The sequence below is a fragment of the Mirounga angustirostris genome, unplaced genomic scaffold (genome assembly GCF_029215605.1).
Source record: "Mirounga angustirostris isolate CCGP_5_RB_7025 unplaced genomic scaffold, mMirAng1.0.hap1 SCAF_9, whole genome shotgun sequence".
NCBI classification, from domain to species: domain Eukaryota; kingdom Metazoa; phylum Chordata; class Mammalia; order Carnivora; family Phocidae; genus Mirounga; species Mirounga angustirostris.
Window position 1 is genome coordinate 16,684,620 of NW_026991717.1, and position 26,733 is coordinate 16,711,352.

Genomic DNA, 26,733 nt, shown 5'->3' on the forward strand with positions numbered 1-26,733 from the left:
GAGGGCAGAGATCAGAAAGGGCCAGATCATGAAGACCTGGTGCCCATGGCAGGGTTTGGAGATTATTCCAAGAAAAATGAGAAACCCAGAAGAGCTCAGAGTAGGGATCATTTATGTTTGAAAAAAAAAAAATTCTCATAGGTTTGAAGAGGAAAATGGATTGGTTAGGGCAAACGTGGAGGCAGCAAGGGTATCACCAGAGAATCTAGGAGTAAGAAGGCAGAAGAAGCAAAGAGGAAGTTGCAAGAGGCTGACAGGTACTGTCAGTGCAGATAAAATTTGGGAAGGCATCATGTTTGGGGGATAAGGGAAAGGGAAGACTCGGGGATGTCACCTGAAGTGTTGTTTTGAGCATCAGGGTGCAAAGGGCACCGTGTGTTCCAATGGGAAATATCAAGGAAAGAGGAGGTGAAGGAGAATAAGTCAAACCTAAAATTTTAGCAACAAATAAATGTGTTTCCCTGATGGAAACTGTCTTTCAAATCAGGGCTTATACAGGTTTAATATGAAGTTAATTCTAGCCATCAATAAATATAATACAAGCAAACCTCGGAGATGTTACAGCTTCTCTTCCAGACCATGGCAATAAAGTGAATGCTGAATGTAACAATAAAACAAGGCAAAGAAGTGTTTTGTTTCCCAGTGCATATAAAATTTATGGTTATACTATACTGTAGTCTATTAAGCATATAACAGCATTAGGCCTAAAATCAATATGCATAACTGAATTAAAAATACTTCATTGCTAGAGCACCTGGGTGGCTCAGTCAGTTAAGCATCTGCCTTCAGCTCAGGTCATGGTCTCAGGGTCCTGGGAATCCAGCCCCTCATCTCACTCCACGCTCAGTAGGGAGTTTGCTTCTCCCTCTCATGCTCACTGTTTCTCAAATAAGTAAATAAAATCTCTTATAAAATATTTTATTGCTAAAATCTGCCAACCACCATCTGAGCTTTCAGCAAGTCATAATCTTTTCGCTGGTGGAGGGTCTTGCCTCCATTTTGCTATACGGCTTCTCCATCAGCACCTGCTGCTTCACCTTGCATGTTGATGTTATGGAGATGGCCTCTTTCCTTAAACTCATGACCCCACCTCTGCTGGCTTCGAATTTTCCTTCTGCAGCTTCCCCATCTCCCTCAGACTTGACAGAATAGAAGAGAGTTAGGGCCTGGCTGTGGACTAGGCTTTGGCTTAAGAGAATGTTGTGGCTGGTGTGGTCTTCTATCCAGACCTCTGAAACGTTCTCCATATCAGCAGTAAGGCTGCTTTGCTTTCTGATCATTCGTGCGTTCACTGGAGAAGCACTTTTAATTTCCTTCGAGAACTTTTCTTTTGCGTTCACAGCTTGGCTGTTTGGCACCAGAGGCCTAGCTCTTGGCTTATCTTAGCTTTCGACTGCCTTCCTCACTAAGCTCAATCATTTTCAGCTTTTAAAGTGATTTAAAGTGAAAGACACATGGCTCTTCTTTTCACTTGAAGATTTAGAGGCCATTGTAGGGTTATCAACTGGTCTAATTTCAATATTGTTGTGTCTCAGGGAGTGAGGAGGCCCGAGGAGAGGGAGAGAGATGGGGGACAGCCGGTTGGTGGAGCAGTGAGAACACACACACATTTATCAGTTAAGTTTGCCACCATGTGGGAGCGGTTAGTGGCACCCCAAAACAACTACAAGGGTAACATCAAAGATCCCTGATTGCAGATCACCATAACAAATATAATAATAATGAAAAGTTTTGAAATATTGTGAGAATTATCAAAATGTGGCACAGAGACATCAAGTGAGTGTTTGTAGCAAAGTGATACTGATGGATTTGTTCCACACACAGTTGCCACAAACCTTCAATCTGTAAAAAAAAAAAAAAAAAAAAAATGCACTGTTGGGGCACCTGGGTGGCTCAGTCAGTTAAGCATCTGACTCTTGGTTTTGGCTCGGGTTATGATCTCAGGGTCATGAGATCGAGCCCCGCCCGCATCGGGCTCCCTACTCACTACAAAGTTGGCTTGAGCTTCTCTCTCCCTCTCCCTCTACCCCTCCTGCTCATGCCCTCTCTCTCTCTTTCTCAAATAAATAAATAAATCTTTAAAAAATAATAATACAGTATCTGCCAAGTGCAATAAAGCAAAGGGCAATAAAATGAAATATGCCTGTACTGTAAATTAGGTATTTGATAAGATGATAATAAAAAAAGCTCTTTTAATAAAAATGCTCTAAATATCCTGATGTCAGGCATAGCGACTAATCTATACGAGGTGTTCAGTAAAGATCTATGGAAATAGGGCGCCTGGATGGCTCAGTTGGTTAAGCGACTGCCTTCAGCTCAGCTCATGATCCCAGAGTGCTGGGATCGAGTCCCACATCAGGCTCACCCTGCTCTGCGGAGAACCTGCTTCTCCCTCTGCCTCTGCCTGCCACCCCCCCTGCTTGTGCTCTCTATCTCTCTCTCTGTGTCAAATAAATAAATAAAATCTTTAAAAAAAAAAGAGGATCTATGAAAATAAATCCAAACAAAAACCAAGAGGTGGAAAAAACCTACGGCCGGCCTCATAAGGTTCTTTCCACTTCCCAAATGAGTGACTTGGGGGAATTTAAAACTTCAAATTTCAATATTCTCCTGTGTGGAATAAGGACTGTAACAAGATCATAAAGTTAAATAAAATATCACATAAAGCCAACTACACAGGAGAGACCCTCCAGTCCCTGAACCCATCCTGTTGCATCAGCTCTATTGTTCGCTCCCAAGTTTGAGTCTTACAAGCATTTTTTTTTTTAAGATTTTATTTATTTATTTGACAGAGAGAGACACAGCGAGAGAGGGAACACAAGCAGGGGGAGTGGGAGAGGGAGAAGCAGGCCTCCCGCAGAGCAGGGAGCCCGATGCGGGGCTCGATCCCAGGACCCTGGGATCATGACCTGAGCCGAAGGCAGACGCTTAACCGACTGAGCCACCCAGGCGCCCCCTTACAAGCATTTTTGCCCAATCTCTACATCTACTTAGATTAAATTTTGTCTTAGCATTTAAGACAGCATTGTACATAGAGAAGAAATTCAATTCCTCTTTGCTGATTAACAGATTCTTTTAATTAAATATAAACCCTTCAAAAGAACACATAAGTAGCACAATGGACCTTGGTCTACAGGATTCTGTCGCCTATCTTTGTCCTGAAGACCCCCCTCTGCCCTCTCTTATTGACAGACAGCCAAAGAACAAGAATTTGCCTTTCAGTCTATTGTGAGCAAAGTAAAATGATTCTCTTCCAGCATAACAAAACCTATAGGCAGCTGTAAAATATAATTTCCTTTCAGCTTCTTGACAGACTTGATATAAATTTCAGTGTACAGGGGGAAAGAAAAGAAACAGGGGCCACTTTAAAAGATAAATTTCATCATGTATGTCTGACAATAGAGGTTATGTTCAGAGGGCCCCTTTTTTGAGAGAGAGGGGGAAAAGACCATGCTTTTAAACAATCAAAGGTTAAAGTTAGCTCCGTCATTCATGTGGTTTCATTCTCTTATGCATATTGAAATACCTCAGAAAGATTTATAACCCTCATTCATACATTCAGAGTTCCAGTAAATGAGTCCCTTTTTTGAAGGTTAAATATTTATGCTCCTATTTTCCTGGCTGATACAGACAAGAGGAGTAAACCCACGTGAGCCACGGAGCCATGGTGACAGGGCATGTTAGGATGAGAAATGGCAGCTGGCTGGACATCCTGAACATCTTCTGCTCTTCCACATTCTTAGTTTTTGGGAAAATGAATGAATGAGTGAATGAATGTTGGGGACACCCAACATTTCACCCAAGTGGCAGTACCAGTCATTCCAGTTGGCATTCTGGAAGCCAAGTTAGAAACATACTGATGATCTGTATAAGTCATAGTTCAACCAGAGAAGCAGAGCCAATAGGAGATATAAAGATAGGAATATAGACAGATATAGCTATCCATATATGCATATATAAAGAGAATCATCCAAGGAACTGGCTTACACAACTGTTGGGGCTGGCTAAGTAAGTTCAAAGTTTGTAGGGAAGGGAAGATCACAAGCAGGCTGGAACACTATGGGCATAGGTTGATAGTTTTGTCCATACACCTCAATCAAGAAGGAAAATCAGGAGCAGGGAGAGGTGGTCACACAGAGAGCTACTCCTCGCACAGACTTTCAACCATTACTCTTGTTTCTCATCTACTCATCCATCTCATCCTTTCAAGTTTTGGGATCCTTTAGTTCCTGAGACTTTCTGGCCTTCTGAAGCTCAAAGGGTTGCTTTGGTTAAAAAAACCATTTGGCTTTCATTTTTCACCAATTTTATGGAGCAGGTTCTGCTCATTGACTCCTTTTCCATCTTAAGTTTCTAAGAGAGTAGATTTCAGGTGATCTCATCACAAAAAAGAAGAAAAAAACAAGTAAAAAATTAAAAACCCAAAAAAAGGTGATTATGTGAGGAAATGGATATATTAATTAGCTCGACTGAAGTAATTATTTAACTCTATACATGTATATAAAAACATCATGTAGGACACCTAATATGTAATTTTGTTAAAAATTTTTTAATTAAAAGCAACAAAATTTCTTGATTTCCCAGTTGATCTCTTCTCTTCCGTTCTCTTGTTGGACTTTTTAGAAAACTTCTTTCTGGACTTTTAATTGGATTTTGGCAGATGAATCTGTGTGTGATCTACAAAAGCCAACTAGACTTCTTTGTTTCCATTTTGCAAATAAGGGAATAGAATTCCATTGAGAAATTAAGTGACATCGATCCACACAACTAATACCTGGGCTGGGCCCCAAACAGCTTCCAGTGAATCACCTAATTGGGAAATGTCAAGGACATTATTGAAGGAAACTAAGCATTTTTTTGGCATGTTAAAAATATTCTCACTCTTATTGTAGCCACCAATTAAAATTGAAATGGCGTTTACTGATCACATCATGTACTTATCATCTATAAGCAGTTGATCTATTAAATTATCAGAATGCTTTGTTGATACTTGGCTATCGATCCAAGACAAATCCAAAATGAATGAATGAATAAATGAATGAATGAATGAATGAATCCTGCAAGATTGTCCTAATGATATAGCATATGATTCAAGTAAATAACCAATAAGTAGGAATGATTCCCTTAAAGTCAAAATAAAAGAACATGAGAGCAAAGATGCCACCATGCACAATTACAGCACATGACTCACGCTAAAAATGTTGGCTCTTCTGATAAAAGACTCCAGCTCTGCACATCTGAAAGTTTTAAATCTAAGAGTGAGATGCTTCTGTCATGATAGCAAATAATAGTTTCTCTAAATTGAAAGCTGATATTGCCACATGGCCATTTGGGATCCCTTGGAGTTTTCAAACAATAGATGAGAAACAGGATCATGTCACTGCCCAGAGTCTCAATGATCCTGGTTGTCAAGGGGATAATGAAGAGGGAAGAATATAGGTTAAATGAATTAGGTAATTCTCTCAAATTAAGGCTACAAAATCCTTCATGAAGGACCTCAGAATAGCCTTGAGTCCCACATTACCCCCCATGAAAGCCGTGGTAGATTGGATTATGTATCCCAGTAATGTGAAGAATAATAAAAATATATAGTCACATGCTTTGCCATGTAACTTTCAGTGTCCTCCCACTTTGGATGGGATCTACTTTCCCACCCCTCTGATAGTGGCCTTTGGGAATCACTTTGGCCAATGGAATATTAGCACACATATGGTAGCATAAGCCACAGACATGTTTATGTTAACTCCTTGAACACTTATGCTATAGTGATCACCCTGAGACCTGAGAAGGAGATCCGTGAGGAGAAAATACCTGAATCTTCTAGTTGCCTGGAGCCCAGACTCGCCCAGCACAGTGACAGTTGCCCAACAGACCTGTGAGTGAGAAATAAGAGCTTGTTGTTTTAAGCCACACAGCTTGGGACTCTTTGTTACACAGCACAATGGCAGTGATAGCTGAAAAGGGTAGAGGCTCAGCTCTGTTATGCTTTTATAACTCTAGTTCTAGATTCCACCATCATCCCTTGCCATAAACTTCTCCTTTAGTGAATCATGTTTGCATCAAAATCACCTTAAATGAAAACAGGATGACATAGTATTTCTTCCTTACAAAGTTTATTGACTTGTGGAAAGTCAAATCTTAAGTAATAATTGAGATGACCAAATAAGTACCTAAATATACACAATGACAGAATGATAAATATTAATTTCCATAGGACTAAAATTAGCTCTATCTTGATCAGAAAATAAGTTTAAATTTTAAAAAATTTCATCTTTTTTATGAAGCATGGTGCACTTGTCATAAAACATTTAAAATATAAATTAGAAAGAAAATGTCTGAGATATCCTCTTTTATTATTATGCCCTCTCTCTGCTCCCTTCTCAAATATATGCTGTTTGCCTGACTCTCCCATTTTTTCCAGTGATCCTTATAGCAAATATCTCTAGCTTTTGCCTCCAAAATATAGTTTTCACATGCTGAAGGAAGGTGTAGAGATGATTAGACGTAAATAAATGACATAGAAATGTTTTTTAAAGCTTATTGAATTGATTATCCTAATTAGTGTTTGTAATTCTGAAAAAAGAAAATGTTTTGCAATTATGGAGCAAAGAACATAGGCAATCCTCTTTAACAAAATGATGAGCCTTCCAATTTTTCAGAAGCATTGATTTTGAGAATGCACATACAAGAAAAAACTGAAGTAATAATAAATAAATCAATATTTTCAAATTGGATGAGTATTTACAGGGATGAATAGTTAGTTGCATTTGAAAACATTTCTTCTTTGAGGCATATTTATCTTTATTAATATATTTTCAAAACCAGGAAAATCTGGAATAATATTTTCAGCTTGCCATTTTTAAATTCTTACTAAAATTTCTAAAATCCTTGTTTGTCCCTATCCTTTTTTACTTGATTCTATAAGTTATTTGTAAAATAACTGACATATATAAAGATAAAATTAAAATGGTCAATGCAAAAATGTCTATTTTTTCTTCTTTTATATTGCCTTGGATGACCTCTTCAGCACTTTCTTGAATAGAAATAGTGAGAAACAAAAACACTAAGTTGAAAAGGCATCTGTACCCCCTTGTTCATTTCAGCATTATTTACAATAACCAAGATATAACCAAGGTATAGAAACAAGTGTTCCTCAGGATGCCTGGGTGGCTCAGTCGTTAAGTGTCTGCCTTCCACACAGGTCATGGTCCCAGGGTTCTTGGATCGAGTCCCGCATCAGGCTCCCTGCTCCACGGGGAGCCTGCTTCTCCCTCTGCTGCTCCCTCTGCTTATGCTCTCTCTTTCTCTCTCTCTCTGACAAATAAATAAAATCTTTAAAAAAAAGAAAAAGAAACAAGTGTTCCTCAGGGGATGAGTGGATTCAGAAGATGTGGCATATGTATACAATGGAATATTATTCTGCCATAAAGAAAGAAACCTTGCAATTTGTGAGAACATGAAGGGCATTATGCTAAGTGAAATAAGTCAGACTGAGAAAGACAAATATTGTATGATTCCACTTATATGTGTAATCTAAAGCAAAACAAAACATGGGCTCCATGCTCGGCATGGAGTCTGCTTAAGATTCTTTCTCTCCTTCTCCCTCTGCCCCTCCCCCTGCCCTCTCGCTGTCTCTCTCATTCCCCCCTAAAAATAAATAAATAAATGTTTTTGTTTTTGATTTTTTAAATGAGCTCAAAGAACAAACTGATGGTTATCAGAGGCAGAGTGTGGGAATAGGCAAAATGGGTGAAGGGGTCCAAAATGTACAAGCTTCCAGTTATAAGTCATGGAGATATAATGTGCAGCATGGTGACTACAGATAATAATACTGTATTGCATATTTGAACGTCACTAAAAGAGTAGATCTTAAAGGTCCTCATCACAAGAAAAATTTTTTTGTAATTATGGAGGGGGATGGGTGCTAACAAGACTTATTTTGGTCATTCTACAACATATGCAAATATCAAATCTTTATGTTGTACACCTGAAACTAATATATGTCAATTATACCTCAATGAAAAATAAGAAAAAAAACAGCATTTACAGGTGCCAGTTAAGTGCTGAAACTGCCAAATGTTCATGAAAGTCCAATTCATATTAGGAAGAAAACATGCAAATATTTAAAACAAATCAATTCTTTGGGGGCACCTGGGTGGCTCAAGTTGGTTAAATATCTGAATCTTGACTTCGGCTCAGGTCATGATCTTAGATTTGTGAGACTGAGTCTCACCTTTGTCTCTCTGTGTTGAGTATGGAGCCTCTTCTCTCTCTCCCTCTCCTGCTGCCCCTCCCCCCACCCCACTCATGCTCTCTAAAAAAAAAATCAATTTTTTGAGGGTAGTTGACATACAATATTACATTAGTTTCAGGTGTACAACATAGTGATTCAACAAGTTTATGCATTATGTTATGTTCATCACAAGTGTAGCTACCATCTGTCCCAATACATCACTATACAATATTATTAATTATATTCCTTATGCTGTGCTTTTTAGTCCCATAACTTATTCATTCCATAACTGGAAGCCTGTATGTCCCATTCCCCTTACCTATTTTGCCCATCCCCCTACCCTAGCCCCAACAACCATCAGTTTGTTCTCTGTATTTATAGGTCTGATTCTGCTTCAAACAAATCACATTTTAGATAAACAGGACAAACTCTTATTCAAAAATAGGAAAAAATAGAAATAGAAAAATAACAAAAGAGAAAATCAAAATATAGCAGAGAGGATAAACAAGTCAAAAATTCTTTATTTAAAGAAAGAAAAAATGAAAGAAGAAAGAAAGAAAGAAAGAAAGAAAGAAAGAAAGAAAGAAAGAGAAAAAAAGAAAGAAAAAGAAAGAAAGAAAGAAAGAAAGAAAGAAAGAGAAAGAAAGAAAGAAGAAAGAAAGAAAGAAAGAAAGAAAGAAAGAAAGAGAAAGAAAGAAAGAAAGAAAGAAAGAAAGAAAGAAAGAAAGAAAGAAAGAAAGAAAGAAAAAGAAAGAAAGAAAGAAAGAAATTATAATTCCAAGGGACATGTATAAGACTGTTCATGACATTAGTGTCATAACAGCAATAATAATAATAACAACCATTAACATATAACCATTAAAGCAATAATATTAAAATCATAATAACAACCACTTTAACATTTACAAGTAAATAGATTGAAGCATTTTAATATATGCACACAGTAAAATGCTTACATCAATGGTGGAAAAAATTGATTTATAGCTGCATGCCTCAACAGGGATTAATTTTATAAATATATGGTCATTACTGATTTACTCTAATCAGGATCTACAACTGAGCTAGGGGAAGGGAAGATAGGTGAGTATCTAAACAAAATCTTTGCCACCAAAAAATATATATATATTTATTTTTATATATATGTATATATAAGGAAATATAAAAAGAAATATAAATATATCTATTTATATATAATATATATGTATAAAGAAATATAAAAAAACAGATCTATATCTATATAGATATAGATATATATCTGCCACCGAGGAAATGTGGGATGGCTGCTGAATAAGCAATCCATGATGTCTACCTAAAATGGTCATTTGAAAAATGCAGTTACTCCAAGAGTCACCAAATATACACATACTAAATCTCACTTGCACAGGTGGATGATTTACAGATTTAGAAGCTGCAATAAAATAAACATGGCCCCTTGGATTTCTTCATTCTTTATGCATTTACAGAATTATCTCTACAGATGTATGTGGAAAAGAATATCATTAGATGTTATTAGATGTATTAGATCAGTCGTTATATGTCCAAATTTTCTCCTTATATATTTTGTCTGTCATTACTGTAAAGTATTAAGTAAGCTTGTATATTACAGTGGAGAATTATATTACTGCCGAATACCAACTGTGTACACGAACAAAATCATTTAAACTCCTAAATGTACCAACTTTGGTGTCACAGACTACACCATAGATTACTACAGTGGTCAAATGAAATTTCTGACAAAATAAATATCTTGCAAATGGTGAAGCTGAAGCTGTGTACTAGTATGTTTCCTTTCACCTGAGAATAAAAGGCTTCTGTAATTTTATTTTTATTGAAAGATAATCAATGAACCAATTTATATTTGCATAAAGTTTACACTTGACGAAGAATTTACAAATACAGAGTTTTCCTCAGGCTTTCTTACTATCTTCATTCTACAGATGAGGAATCAGAAGCTCAGGGTGTTAATGCATTAGTTAAGTGTCTCAGGTCATATGAAGTGAAGGTGAGATTTCAACCCAGGTATTCTGACACTAATACCCATTTTCTTCCAAAAACACCATGCTAGGCAGTGATCTGTGAGATAGAAGAAACCAATGAAATGAGTCATATGATTTCCCCAGTTTACAACCTGGAGAAACTTTCCAGGCTGCAACTCAGAGAAAGTGAGTCCAGTTAGAGCCTAATTGTCTCCCTAAGATAAGCAGATGACACTAGAATTCTAGGGAGACCAAGGCAGTGAGAGTTCACAGGGCAGAGTACCAGAAAAGGAAGAGCTGCATAGAGCAAGCTCCAGAGATCAGCGAAGGGTTACCCTTGATCAAGTCTTCAACAAGTTACTTCTGAGCATACGTGTGTGAGGAAAGAAAAACAAGGAAAAGAACCACCTGATATTAGCAAAAGGAAAAACCCCTAGAACTTCCACAATTCTTTCCCTCACTGCCAGTATGGAAAACTTCATAATCCAAAGGGAATCAGGCAGATGACTCAGAAGGGTATTTCCTCAGTAGTGGGGCAATTTGGCCCTACAATAATGGTACTAGACTAGCCTCACTAATGATCCCAGTTTTCCCTAAATGGGAGGATTCCTGGGATATAGAATGTTTAATTTAAAAACTGAGACAGTCCTAAGTAAATTGAATGAGTTGTTTGCCCTGAAAAATTCAAAAATATTAATAGAAATACAAAAATATCTAGAACTAAATAAGGAAAACTCACAAAATCTGACATTCAGAAAAATTAGCAGATAACAAAGAAGCAGGAAAATATGGCCCATATAAGGAGAAAATTAAGTCAATAAAAATAGACCTAGAAATGATAGAGACTATAGAATCAGTAGGCAAGGATAGATTAAAAGTTATTATAACTGTACTCCATATATTCAAGAAGTTAAAGGAAAGAATGATCATGCTAAAAAGAGACATGGAAATATAAAAAAGAAACAGAATGTTTGGACTTCCAAAAATGAAAACACTGTATGAAGATGAAAAGTACAATGGATTTGGCTAACAGCAGATTAGATACCAAAAGAGAAAAGATAAGTGAATTTGAAATCATAAAACAGTCCAAGATGAAAGATGAAACACAAAAATAAAAAGGCTGAATATAGTGCACAACTTCACTGAGGTATAGGAAAACTTTAAACAGTTTTGATTCAATATGCATGTAATTGCAATCCTTGAGAGAATGGAAGAAAGATGGGACAGAAAAGTTACTTAAAGCAATGATGGCTGAAAATTTTCCAGATTTGATAAAAATGATAAACCCACAGATCCAAGTTCAAAGAAATCCAGGCACAAGAAATAAGACAAAAGTCATACCATAATACATTATGGTAAAATTTCTTTATGAATCAATAAAGAAAAATCTTAAGAGAAGCTAGAGGCTAAAAGACATGTTACTTACAGAGAAACAAAGATTTGTCAAAAACAATGCAAGCCAGAGCACAGTGAAGAAATATCTTTCAGTGTTGAAGGGCAAATAAATTCAAACTAGAATTATATATCCAGCAAAAATATTTTTCACAAATGAAAGGAAAATAAATGATGTTTTCAGACACACAAAAGCCACAAAATCAGCAACAGCAGATTTGTGCTACAATAAATGTTAAAAGTTATTCGGGAAGAAGAAAAATGATATCATAGCAAAATATGAACCTACACAAACTAATGAAAAGTACCAGAAATAACAACTACATGGGGAAATGTAAAATAATTTTTTCTCTTTTATTTAAATAAAAAGCTTGACTGTACTATCAAATCTTATACATAGAAATAAGATAATGGTTTAAAAAATAATACTGTAGGAGGGTGTAACATACGTAGAAGCAAAATATACAATAACAGAAAGGCAAAGAGGAAGTGGGGGTACAACATAGCAAGGTTACTGTGATGCATATTAACTGGTATGACATTATTTAAAGGTAGACTATGATAAACCCTAAAGCAACTACTAACAAACAATTCAAAAAGTAATAGCTAATAAACTGATGATGGAGAAAATCATTTTAAAAATCCCCCCAAAAAACAAAAATTTAAAATTTTAAAAGTAAAAAAATCCCAAAGAATGCAGAAAACAGGGAAGAAGAACAAAAAAAAAAAAAAGAAAGAAAGAAAGAAATGCAACATATAAAGAAATATAAAAATCTGGTATATGTAAATCCAATCAGATTGATAATTATTCAATATAAATAGTCTAAGAACCAATGAAAAACCAGAAATTATAATTTTGGATAAAATAGCAAGATCCAACAGGAAATAAAATATAAAGACACAAAATAGACTAAAAGAAAAAGCATTGGGAAAGATACACTCTTCTAAAAGTAGTCAAAAGGAAGCTGGAGTGGCTAATTTCTCATTAGATAAAGTAGACTTCATTAAAAAATATTACTACAGATAGAGGGAGACATTTCCTGATTATAAATGGTTAATTCCTAAACAGAACATAAAAATCCTAAAAGTTTACATATCCAATAACAGAGTTTCAAAATACAAATATCAAAAACTGACAGAACTGCAAGGAGAAATATTCAAAACTCCAGTGATAGCTGGAGATTTATTCAACCTTCCTTAACAAGTGATAAAACAATTAGAAAATCAATAAGAATATAGAAGATGAATAACACTGTCAAAACACTTAATCTAATTGACACAAAAACTCTACCCAACAGCATTTATTTCAAGTACACACATAATGTTTAGCAAGATATACTATATTCTGGGCCATGAAAAAGGAAAATGTATGGATAAAAGTGTGGATGAAATTTTAAAGACCAAATCATATAAATTCTCTGACCACAAAGGAAATTTAAAAAAAAAAATCACTAACAAAAAGATATTTGCATAATCCCCAAAGATTTATTAACAGAATAACATACATAATAATAACCCATCAAAAGGAAAAATAGGAAGTATTTTGAATTGGGTTAAAACAAAAACACAATATATCAAAATCTGTTTGATGCTTCTAAAGCAATAATTACAGAGAAATTTATAGTAATTAACATCTTACATTACAATAAGAAGAAATTTATCAAGTTAATGATATCAGTTTCCACCTTTTAAAAAAGTAGGAAAATAAGAGCAAATTACAACAATTGTAAGAAGAAGAAAGAAAATAATAAAAATCAGAATGGAAATCAATAAAATGGATAATATAAAATGGGAGAAAATCAATGAAACCAAACTGGTTATTTGAAAAGATCAATAAAATCAAAAAACTTCTATCTAGCCTTATCAGTAAAGAAAAAGAGAGAAGACACAAATTATAAATATCAGCAATGTGAGGGGTGACATCATTTCAGATTCTACACATATTACAGGGATAATATGGAAATATTATGAACAACATTATGCCAATATATTCAACACCATAAATGGAATTGGTCAATTCCTTGAAAGATAAGACACATGAAAAGATGCTCAACATAATTATCATCAGGGAAATGCAAATCAAAACCACAATGAGATATCACTTCACACCTGTTAGAATGGCTAAAATCAAAAACTCAAGAAACAAGTGTTGATGTGGAAAAAAGGCACCCTTGTGCACTGTTGGTGGGAATGCAAACTGGTGCAACCACTGTGGAAGACAGTATGGATGTTCCTCAAAAAATTGAAAATAGAACTACCTTAAGATCCCGTAATCACACTACTGGGTATTTACCCAAAGGATATGAAAACACTAATTCAAAGGGATGCATGCACTCTTATGTTTAGTGCAGCATTATTTACAATAGTCAGATTATGGAAGCAGCCCAAGTGTCCATCAAGAGATGAATGGAAAACGAAGTGGTATATATATACAATGAAATATTATTCAGTCATAAAAGAGAATAAAATCTTGCCATTTACGACAACACAGATGGTGTTAGAAAGTATAATGCTAAGCAAAATAAGTAAGTCAGAGAAAGACAAATACCATGATTTCACTTATGTGGAATTTAAGAAACAAAACAAACCAACAAAGGAGGAAAGAGAGAGAAAGAGAGTCAGAGAGAGAAAGAAACCAAAAAATAGACTTAACTATAGAGAACAGATTGTTACCAGAGGGGAGGTGCATGGGTGAAATAGTTGAAGGGGATTAAGAGTACACTTTCCTTGATGAGCACTTTAATAACATATGGACTTGTTGAATCGCTATATTGTACAACTGAAACTAATATAACACTGTATGTTAACTACACTGGAATTAATTTTTTGAGAGATAAGCAGGGAGAGAGAGGGGCAGAGGGAGGGGAAGGGAGAGAGAGAATCTAAAGCAGGCTCCATGCCCAGTACAGAGCCTGATGCAGGGCTTCATCTCTCAGCCCTAAGATCACGACCTGAGCCAACATCAAGAGTTGGATACCTAACCAACTGAGCCACACCAGCATCCCTGCAATTATATTTTTTTTAAAAAAGGAAAAAAAAAAAAAAAGAAAAGGAAAGGAAAGGGAGAAAAGAAAAGGAAGAAAAGGGAAGGAAAAGAAAAGAAACAAAATATTTAAGTTCATTTAAGGAGACATGGGTAATCAGAATGCCCCTGTATTTTTGAAAAAATTAAAATTAGGCTTAAAACTTTTCTGCAAAGACCTAGATGACTACATGAGTAAATATTACCAAACATTTAAGGAAGAGATAATACCAATTATTCACAAGCTGTTCTAGAACACTGAAGAGGAAATAATATTTCCTAATGTATTTTATGAGGTCAGCATTACCTACAGATCAGATTGTGACAAATAAATTACAAGAAAGGAAAATAAATAAAAATAGACTTCTTGGATAAAGAAACAAAAATTCTAGACATTTTAGTAGATTAAACCCAGGAATTTATACAAATGATAATACATCATGACCAAGTGGGGTTTATTAAAGGAAAACAAGGCCAGTTTTACAACGTAAGATCGATCGGTGCAATCCACTATATTAACTAACCAAAAATGATTAACTATAGATCATTGCAATACATGTAAAAATAAGCATTTAGCAGAATGCATTTCTGATTAAAACTTTTCAGCAAACTAGGAGTAGAAACAAACTTTCTCAAGTAGATGTAGATGTAATGGACATCTACAAAAACATAAGTATGAAGGACTAAATGTTATTCTCCTAAGAGCAGGAGTAAAACAAGAATGTCTACTCTCAAAATCTGTATTCGACATTATATGGGTGATCTAGCCATTTGAATAAGGCAAGAAAAAAATAACAAATATCAATCAAACAGTGGTCACATGTGAAGTCAAATACCTTTGCATTCCTACTGCCTTGGAGAAAGAACACATCTGAACTGTTGAAGACCAACGATACTGCCCCTAGATTTAGATCTTCAGTGAAGATACTCTCCAAACTTGACATCCCTATTCAAGTTTTCATTCTTACCTATAGACAAGAGGCTGCCTCCAGCTATAAATGGCTAAATCCTCCTGTGGTCTTCCTAAGGCTGTGGCTTTGTGCAGTGTTTCAACCGTATTCATAAAACCCCAGGGTACCCAACTTCAGAAAAGCTTCTAAGAATTTAGGGAAAAGATGACAGTATGAAAATGGTCCAAACAAGTGCCTAAAGGGAAAGACCAGGCACACTCTAAAATGAGTATCTGGGTTCATTTTATCATTTCCTAAAACATATTTTATGTTCAAAATGCAAGAAGGGATGTTCTGCCATAATATAGTTCTACCTCACTTAACTTGGAAAAGACTCATATTTTTTTAAATTTAATTTTATTATGTTATGTTAATCACCATACATTACATCATTAGTTTTTCATGTAGTGTTCCATGATTCATTGTTTGCGTATAACACCTAGTGCTCAATTCAGTATGTGCCCTCTTTAATACCCATCACCAGGCTAACCCATCCTCCCAGCCCCCTCCCCTGTAGAACCCTCAGTTTGTTTCTCAAAGTCCATAATCTCTCATGATTCATCTCCCCCTCCGATTTACCCCCCTTCATTCTTCCCTTCCTACTGTCTTCTTCTTCTTTTTTTTTTTTTTTTTTTAACATATAATGTATTATTTGTTTCAGAGGTACAGGTCTGTGATTCATCAGTCTTACACAATTCACAGTGCTCACCATAGCAGATACCCTCCCCAATGGCTATCACCCAGTCACCCTATCCCTCCAACCTCCCCACCACTCCAGCAACCCTCAGTTTGTTTCCTGAAATTAAGAATTCCTCAAATCAGTGAGATCATATAATACATGTCTTTCTCTGATTGACTTATTTTGCTCAGCATAATACCCTCCAGTTCCATCCACGTCGTTGCAAATGGCAAGATCTCATTCCTTTTGATGACTTCATAATATTCCATTGTATATATATACCACTTCTTATTTATCCATTCATCTGTCGATGGACATCTTGGCTCTTTCCACAGTTTGGCTATTGTTCACATTGCTGCTATAAACCTTTGGGTGCACATACCCCTTCGGAAAACTACATTTCTATCTTTGGGGTAAATACCCAGTAGTGCAATTGCTGGATCATATGGTAGCTCTATTTTCAACTTTTTGAGGAATCTCCATACTGTTTTCCAGAGTGGATGCACCAGCTTGCATTCTCACAGTGTAGAAGGGTTCCCCTTTCTCCGCATCCTCCCCAACATCTGTCATTACCTGACTTGTTAATTTTAGCCATGCTGACTGGTGTGAGGTGGTATCTCATTGAGGTTTTGATTTAGATTTCCCTGATGCCGAGTGATGTTGAGGACTTTTTCATGTGTCTGTTGGCCATTTGGATGTCTTCACTGGAAAAATGTCTGTTCATATCTTCTGCCCATTTCTTAATTGGATTCTTTGTTCTTTGGGTGTTGAGTTTGATAAGTTCTTTATAGATTTTGGATACTAGCCCTTTATCTGATATGTCATTTGCAAATATCTTCTCCCATTCTGTCGGTTGTCTTTTGGTTTTGTTGACTGTTTCCTTTGCTGTGCAAAAGCTTTTTATCTTGATGAAGTCCCAATAGTTCATTTTTGCCCTTCATTCCCTTGCTTTTGGCGATATTTCTAGGAAGAAGTTGCTGGGGCTGAGGTCGAAGATGTTGTTGCCTGTGTTCTCTTCTAGGATTTTGATGGACTCCTGTCTCACATTCAGGTCTTTCATCCATTTTGAGTCTACTTTTGTGTGTGGTGGAAGGAAATGGTCGAGTTTCATTCTTCTTCATGTGGCTGTCAAATTTTCCCAGCACCATTTGTTGAAGACACTGTCTTTTTTCTATTGGACAGTCTTTCATGCTTTGTCGAAGATGAGTTGACCATAGAGTTGAGGGTCCACTTCTGGGCTCTCTATTCTGTTCCATTGATCTAGGTGTCTGTTTTTGTGCCAGTACCATACTTTCTTGATGATGACAGCTTTCTAATAGAGCTTAAAGTCTGGAATTGTGATGCCACCAGCTTTGCTTTTCTTTTTCAACATTCCTCTGGATATGCAGGGTCTTTTCTGGTTCCATACAAATTTTTGGATTAATTGTTCCATTTCTTTGAAAAAAGTGGGTGGTATTTTGATAGGGATTGCAATAAATGTGTAGATTGCTCTAGATAGCATTGCCATCTTCACAATATTTGTTCTTCCAATCCATGAGCTTGGAACGTTTTTCCATTTCTTTGTGTCTTCCTCAATTTCTTTCATGAGTATTTTATAGTTTTCTGAGTACAGATTCTTTGCCTTTTTGGTTAGGTTTATTCCTAGGTATCTTATAGTTTAGGGTGCAATTGTAAATGGGATCAACTCCTTAATTTCTATTTCTTCTATGTTGTTGTTGGTGTATAGGAATGCCACTGATTTCTGTGCATTGATTTTATATCCTACCATTTTACTGAATTCCTGTATGAGTTCTAGCAGTTTTGGGGTGGACTCTTTTGGGTTTTCCACATAAAGTATCGTATCATCTGCAAAGAGTGAGAATTTGACTTCTTCTTTGCTGATTCGGATGCCTTTGATTTCTTTTTGTTGTCTGATTGCTGTGGCTAGGACTTCCAGTACTATGTTGAATAGCAGTGGTGATAGTGGACATCCCTGCCGCATTCCTGACCTTAGGGGGAAAGCTCTCAGTTTTTCCTCATTGAGAATGATATTTGCTGTGGGTTTTTCGTAGATGGCTTTTATGATATTGAGGTATGTACCCTCTATCCCTACATTCTGAAATATTTTAAACAAGAAAGGATGCTGTGCTTTGTCAAATGCTTTTTCTGCATCTATTGAGAAGATCATATGGTTCTTATTCTTTCTTTTATTAATGTATTGTATCACATCGATTGATTTGTGGATGTTGAACCAACCTTACAGCCCAGAAATAAATCCCACTTTGTCGTGGTAAATAATCCTTTTAATGTACTGTTGGATCCTATTGGTTAGTATTTGGGTGAAAATTTTTGCATCCATGTTCATCAAGGATATTGGTCTGTAATTCTCCTTTTTGATGAGGTCTTTGGTTTGGGGATCAAGGTAATGCTGGCCTCATAAAATGAATTTGGAAGTTCTCCTTCCATTTCTATTTTGGAATAGTTTCAGAAGAATAGGTATTACTTCTTCTTTAAATGTTTGGTAGAAGTCCCCTGGGAAGCCATCTGGCCCTGGGCTCTTGTTTGTTGGGAGATTTTTGATTACTGCTTCAATTTCCTTAGTGGTTATGGGTCTGTTCAGGTTTTCTATTTCTTCCTGGTTCAGTTTTGGTAGTTGATGCATCTCTAGGAATGCCTCCATTTCTTCCAGGTTATCTAATTTGCTGGCATAGAGTTGCTCATAATATGTTCTTATAATTGTTTTTATTTCGTTTGTGTTGGTTTTGACCCCTTCTCTTTCATTCATGATTTTATTTATTTGGATCATTTCTCTTTTCTTTTTGATAAGTCTGGCCTGGAGTTTATCAATCTTATTCTTTCAAAGGACCAGCTCCTGGTTTCGTTGATCTGTTCTACTGTTATTCTGCTCTGATCTTTATTATTTCACTTCTTCTGCTGCGTTTAGACTTTATTTGCTGTTCTTTCTCCAGCTCCTTTAGGTGTAGGGTTAGTTTGTGTATTTGAGACCTTTCTTATTTCTTGAGAAAGGCTTGTATTGCTATATACTTTCATCTTAGGACCATCTTTGTGCATCCCAAAGATTTTGAACAGTTGTGTTTTCATTTTCATTTGTTTCCATGAATTTTTTTCATTCTTCTTTAATTTCCTGGTTGACCCATTCATTCTTTAGTAGGATGCTCTTTAGCCCCCTTGTGTTTGAGTTCTTTCTGACTTTCCTCTTGTGATTGAGCTCTAGTTTCAAAGCATTGTGGTCCGAAAATAGGCAGGGAATGATCCCTATCTTTTGGTACCGGTGGAGACCTAATTTGTGACCTAGGATGTGATCGATTCTGGAGAATGTTCCATGGGCACTAGAGAAGAATGTGTATTCCGTTGCTTTGGGATGGAATGTTCTGAATATGTCTGTGAAGTCCATTTGGTCCAGTGTGTGATTTAAAGTCTTTATTTCCTTGTTGATCTTTTGCTTGGATGATCTGTCCATTTCTGTAAGGGGGGTGTTGAAGTCCCCTACTATTATTGTATTGTTGTCAATGTGTTTCTTTGATTTTGTTATGAATTGGCTTACATAATTGGCTGCTCCCATGTTAGGGGTATAGATATTTATATATCTATATAGATAAAGATATTGTTAGATCTCCTTGTTGGATAGACCCTTCAAGTGTGATATAGTGTCCTTCCTCATTTCTTATTATAGACTTTGGTTTAAAATCTAATATGTCTGATATAAGGATTGCCACCCCAGCTTTCTTTTGATGTCCATTAGCATGGTAAATGGTTTTCCACCCCCTCACTTTGGATCTAAAATTAGTTTCTTGCAGACAGCATATCAATGGGTCTTATTTTTTATCCAATCTGATAGCCTGTGTCTTTTGATTGGGGCATTTAGCCCATTTACATTTAGGGTAACTATTGAAAGATATGAATTTAGTGCCATTGTATTGCCTCTAAGGTGACTGTTACTGTATATTGTCTCTGTGCCTTTCTGGTATTTGTTACTTTTAGGCTCTCTCTTTGCTTAGAGGACCCCTTTCAATATTTCTTGTAGGGCTGGTTTTGTGTTTGCAAATTATTTTAATTTTTGTTTGTCCTGGAAGCTTTTTATCTCTCCTTCTATTTTCAATGATAGCCTAGCTGGATAGAGTATTCTTGGCTGCATATTTTTCTCATTTAGTGCTCTGAATATATCATGCCAGTCCTTTCTGGCCTGCCAGGTCTCTGTGGATAGGTCTGTTGCCAATCTAATGTTTCTACAATTGTAGGTTACAGACCTCTTGATCCGAGCTGCTTTCAGGATTTTCTCTGTGTCTCTGAGACTCGTAAGTTTTACTATTAGATGTCAGGGTGTTGACCTATTTTTATTGATTTTGAGAGGGGTTCTCTCTGCCTCTGGGATTTTGATGCTTGTTTCCTTCCCCAGATTAGGGAAATTCTCTGCTATAATTTGCTCCAATATACCTTCTGCCCCTCTCTCTCTTTCTTCTTCTTTAGGGATCCCAATTATTCTAAGATTGTTTCATCTTATGGTATCACTTATCTCTCAAATTCTGCCCCCCGTGATCCAGTAGTTTTTTATCTCTCTTTTTCTCAGCTTCTTTATTCTCCATTATTTGGTCTTCTATATCACTAATTCTCTCTTCTGCCTTATTTATCCTAGCAGTTAGAGCCTCCATTTTTTATTGCACCTCATTAATAACCTTTTTGATTTTGATGTGGTTAGATTTTAGTTCTTTTATTGCTCCAGAAAGGGTTTCTCTAGTATCTTCCATGCTTTTTTCAAGTCCAGATATTATCTTTATAATCGTCATTCTGAACTCTAGTTCCGACATTTTACTAATGTCCATATTGATTAGGTCCCTGTTAGTCAGTACTGCCTCTTGTTCTTTTTTTTTTTTTTTTTTTTTTTTTTGAGGTGAGTTTTTCAACCCTGTCATTTTGTCCAGAGTAGAATAGATGAATGAGAGAACAAAATGCTAACAGGGTAACAACAACCCCAGAAAAATATACACTAAAAAAATCAGAAGAGACCCCAAACTGGAGGGAAAAGAAACGGAAAGAAAGAAAAAAAAAGAGAATATGATCAAATATGATCAGGCTGGTGCATTGTTCAGTGCCACACACTAGATTTGGGGAGTATTTTGGTCTGTTAGAAGAAAGTGTCCCAAAATTTTAAAGAAAGAAAAACTTATATATGTACCAAAATAAGGGTAAATACGCTGAAGGGATGGAATATGACTGTAAAGATGAAAATTATAAAATATTTTATAAAAGGAGTTGATAATATAAGTTGGTTGAAAAAAGAAAGAGAAATTAAAAAAAAAAAGGGAGGGAAGTGATCAGGCAGGAGACTAGAACAAAACCATACACTAGAGATTTAGCATATATTTTGGTCTGTTAGAAGAAACTGTATCCCAAAATTTTAAAGAGAGAACAACTTATATATATACCAAAAATAAGGTTAAGTACAGTGAAGGGATAGACTATGACTCTAAAAATGAAAAATAAAAAAGATTTTTTACAAAGGGATTGATAAGATGTTGGTTGAAAAAGGGAAAAAGAAAAATTTTAAAAAATAGAAAAAGAAAAAGAAAATTTTAAAAAAAAACTTTAAAGACTAAAGAATCATGGTAAAAAAAAAAAAGCCATAAATTCTATTCAGTATTCCCCTAGAGCTGGAATTCTGCCGTTCTCATTGATCGGTAAACTTGGTCTTGGCTGGCTGTTCTTGCTGATCTTCTGGGGGAAGGGCCTGTCGCCGTGGTTCTCAAATGTCTTTGCTGGAGGCAGGATTGCCCCGCCCTTGCCAGGTCCGGGCTAAGTAATCTGCTCGGGTTTGCTCTTGGAAGCTTTTGTTCCCTGCAAACTTTCGGTACATCTTTGGAGGACGAATGTGAAAATGGCGGCCTCCCAATCTCTGCCCCGGGGAGCTGAGAACTCGGGGCCCACTCCTCAGTGTGCCCCCAGAGAAAAGCAGTCAGTCACTCCTGTCTTCCCTGTCTCGGGCTGCACTCCATGCTCACCTGGCCTGCAACTGAGCGTTTCTATCTGTGGCACACAACCCCACGTGGAGTCTCCAAACCCAGCAGATCCCTGCGGTGGGCTCCAGCGCCACTCCTCCCGGGGGAGGAAGGGGAGTCTCCCTGGATCTACCACTTGTTGGGTCCCTGCTAGAGGAGCAGTGGCCCGACTGTGCCGTGGATCTCGGTTTATGGCAACCCCGAGCTGAGAGCCCGCGCCTCAGCTCCGTCTCTGCAGCCAGCTTCCCCGCTCCGATACCTGGGAGCTCTGCCACACTCAGGCACCCCCAGTCTTTCTGTGCCCTGAGGGTCCTGAGACCACACTGTCCCAGCAAGGGTTCCACCTCCCACTTAGCCACTGGAGCGACATCCCTCAGAGGAGCCAACTTCTAAAAGTTCCGATTTGTGCTCCCTGGCTCTATCACTTGCCAGAAGCGGCCAACAGAGGGCCCTTCCCTCACCATCTATCCTCCCAAATATCACCTCAGATTCACTTCTCCCCACGTCCAACCTTCCAGAAAATAGTCACTTTTCTGTTCAGAGAGTTGCTGCTATTCTTTTCTTTGATCTCCTCACACAGTTTCTGCAGATCAGGAACCTGAGAGCAGCTTAGCTGTTGATTTTGGGCCTTTGAGCTGTGCTGCAGTCATCTGAAGACTTGACTGGGGGCTGGAGGATGCACTTCTAAACCCACTCACATGGCTGTTGGCAGGGGGCTTCAATTCCTCACCACATGGGCCACTCCTCACAATGTGACAGCTGACCTCCCTCATAGTGAGTGATCTTGTGTTTTTGGCTAATGTTTAAAAGTGACTTTTTCATATATTTATGTCACAAAACTCCCGTGCACTCCAGCGAGGAACACGACCCCGGACCACAACTCAGACTCAGATATTATCTTAAGAAAAAACAACTCTTTGTCTACCATGCAATCAATCTTTTTTGTCTTAACACTTCTTCTCCTCCTGCATTATTGAGAAATTGTTCTTCCTAGTAGAGATTTTTGGCATTAGTGGACACTAAAACTTAACCATCATCTGTCCTTTTCATGGAGCTCCCAATTGTGTTCTCCCAACCCATTTGAGCTAATGACCTCTGGAAAACCTGCAGCCAGTTAGGACCCAGGGAATCAGCACCTGTGATGGTTTTTTTAACCCAGAGAGGTTTCAAGAAATTCTCTGGAGCTTTCTATCAATGACCCTAATTGCATCCTCTTGTATTGCCGTAAAACATAATTAAGAGAAAGGAGGCATTTAATCAAATACTACATGTATTTGCTGCATTGCTTGTGAAGAAGCTGGTTAGGCAGAGTGACAATAAGATCTGCTTAATATTTTTATATAGTGCTCAAAACTAGCAATCCTTAATTAATTTATTTTTTAGTCTGGAAATTAAGGATGAATAATGATCTCCCAATTGCCCTTCACAATCATGATTCAGCTTGAAGAGTTAATAAGCCACCTTCAATACCCCACCCCCTTCCCTGAACAGACATTTTTTCCGCATGGATGAACACAAAGAAATAATCAGATAGGAGATTTTTCTTCTAAATTAGGCCTCTTGTTTGTAAACTGAAAGAGTGCTAATGCAGTTCAAACTCAGCTATGCACCACACATGCCCATTCTGCCTAGGCTTATTACAAAGAGCGGGAGAATTGAAGGTTTTGTTCTATTCTTCAGGCTCTTTCTGTGTGAGAGGCCATTCAAGCAATCGGGTACTTCTCCCTCACTCTCTTTCTCTCTTGGCCCCTCTCTCACACACTCCCTTTCCCTGTATAATGCCAGCATTAGAGGCAAGCCGCGGGCTGCGAGCATGCTTTGATGTCGACCTCTTGCTGCCTGCGTTGGTGGGTGAGTAGCAGAGCAATGAGGGTATGTGTGGGACAGAGCGGGATGAAAGGAGGGGCGACTGGAGCCCATAATGCAGATGGATTCATGCCTGTTCACTTAGATTCTTCGGGAAGAAAAATGCCAAGCCTTGTGATTACAGAGGTTATGAATCAGCTAAACCTCAGGAATTAAAACAACACTGCCTGACATAAAGAATCAAATTATTGTTCAGGATTTGGGGGAAAGAAAGAAAGAAAAGGAAGGAAGGAAGGAAGGAAGGAAGGAAGGGAGGGAGGGAGGGAGGGAGGGAGGGAGGAAGGAAGGAAGGAAGGAAGGAAGGAAGGAAGGAAGGGGAAAAAAGAAAGGGAAAAGGAAAAAAGAAAGGAAGAGAGGGAGAGAGGAAGAAAGAAAGAAGCCACAGACAGGGCCAAATAGATAAGGACATTGAGATTATATTCTAAGAAGGCTGGCTAGTCAATGGTGCAAGGAACCAGCCCACAGACAGCTCCTGAGCAACAGCTTTGGGCACACTTGTTGCCTTCTAGCCCTGGGCGAGATTGTTTGGATGACTTGTGCCAGATGTCAGGAATAAATCTCCCGCCCTAGTGGAAAGGTTCCAGTTGTGACACAGGCAGGCAGCACATGAGAAGGCCACATGGGAGTCCACACTGCCCTCCATGGACCAGTATGGTTAGGGACATCTCCGAAGGGGGAGCCCCACACAGGAACTTAGGTCCAGTTTGAAGTCTTGGCATTCAATTAGATTATGGTGTTTCCATGGCTCTGCCTGGATTAACATGCTATTCATTGCTAGTCTGTCAGGATAGACTGGACCTTGTTCTCCCGTAAGAGACACTTGTTTCCTCCTTCCTCAACCACCTGTTTTGTTTTGTTAATCCCACCACATGAAGGAATTAGGGTCTGTCTTCCTCCTTAATTTTCCAACCCATAGTCTCAACTCCAGCAGGTTTGGGACAGTGGAATGAGGCAGGGGAATTTAACACTGAATCCTTTCTCCTTTTTCTTTTCTTATTTTCACTCCCAGAGTGTGTTTTAAAAAAAAAATCCTGAAGCAAGAATCTGCTGAAGCCCTACTATGAATAAGATCCATATTAAAGAAATCTACACTTCAGAAGTTGAAAGGAAAAATCATTTCACTCTATATTCAGTCTGGAACTGTCCTTCGTTACTAAAATGAGTCTCCTAATATTAAAATAAGACCTTAAAAAAAAAAAACTCTGATGTTCTTAGAATAAATAAGACAAGTTCTATATTTTTCCCACCACATCTCTTCCTTGATTTTGGGTTTGCGTAAGTGCAGGTTATCTGAGATGACATGGTTTGCACACTGGTCAGAGTATTCAGGGGAGCTGTTTGCCAGGGAACAACACTGGATGTTGTCAGGAGCTAAATAAACAGCCTGCTGCCAGTCAGAATGTCATTTAGACAAGACCCCTTCTCCTTTGAGATGGATTGACACATAGCTTTCTTCTAAGATGCCTTCAAAGTTAAGCCTGCCTCTCCACTACCCGACCATTCACAGCTTAGATAAAAGTCCTCAGAGTCCACTCGGCTCTTTCCTGGGTCCCTAAGGTTAAGGCAAGAAGATGTCTTTGTAGCGAAGCCTCCTCAAAGCCAAACCTCCTTAGGAAATGAGTGAGATGTCTCATTGTCCAATTCACCACAACCCGAGAATTCCTGAGCAATGAATTGGACTCATGGTTATAGAAATTGTTTGTTCTCCATGTCTTTCAATTGACAAGACAGAAAAAGGGCCTGGGTTAAATGGAACCATTTGTTTTAAAAGACAAATATATCTCTAGTGATAGAGTACATGTTTGGGTTAACTATACATGTTTTGCATCTGAGTGCTTTTGTTTTTTTAAGCCATACCCTGATATGGAATCTTAGTGTTATGAAAATCACTGAAATAAAATAAAATAGCAGGGAAATTGCATGGGCAACCAAGGAGTCCCCCTCTCACAGCCCCAGCGGGTCATCTTTGGTGACTACCCCAGTCTTCATTCCACCCCTCAATTATAAAATCAGCAACACTCTCGAGGGAAGAAGACCCAGAAAGAACAAATGTGGCAGCAAGAGACAGAGGGATCAATACCTTCAGAGTCTGAGAATGTAATGGGCCCTGTAGGTCTGTTAATTATCAAACAAAACTTCTGTTTCAAGAAAGGGGAAAATGCATTTTAATACAAGCTCTATAATTAGCCATTTCTGTTCACGGTTTCTTAGTAGTTTTTATGTTTGTCTGCCTTCACCTTTATTTCCTTTAACAATGTTCACATAAAATGGCTCAGAATTACTCTGCCTCTAATTATTTACTGTAACAACCAACAAGCTGAAAGATGACAAAGTCGTAAAGAAAGATCTTTGTACAGCATGTATTGACTCACCACTGTTGCTTTCTTGATTTTTTTTGTTGTTGTTGTTCTTTTCTGGTGTATAATTTGCAAGGACACATAAAATAGTCACCTGAGTTTTATTTTATGATGATGTTAGACTTTTGGTCTGTGAGTTTGCTTTTAATATAGATACATAGTTTGGTAAACAGAGTTCCACTCCATCCCAAATGCCACCATTTGCCAAGGTGGACCTGGTGTGACTTGCGTTTGTTGGGGGCAGGGGCAGGGCTGTTCGGAAATA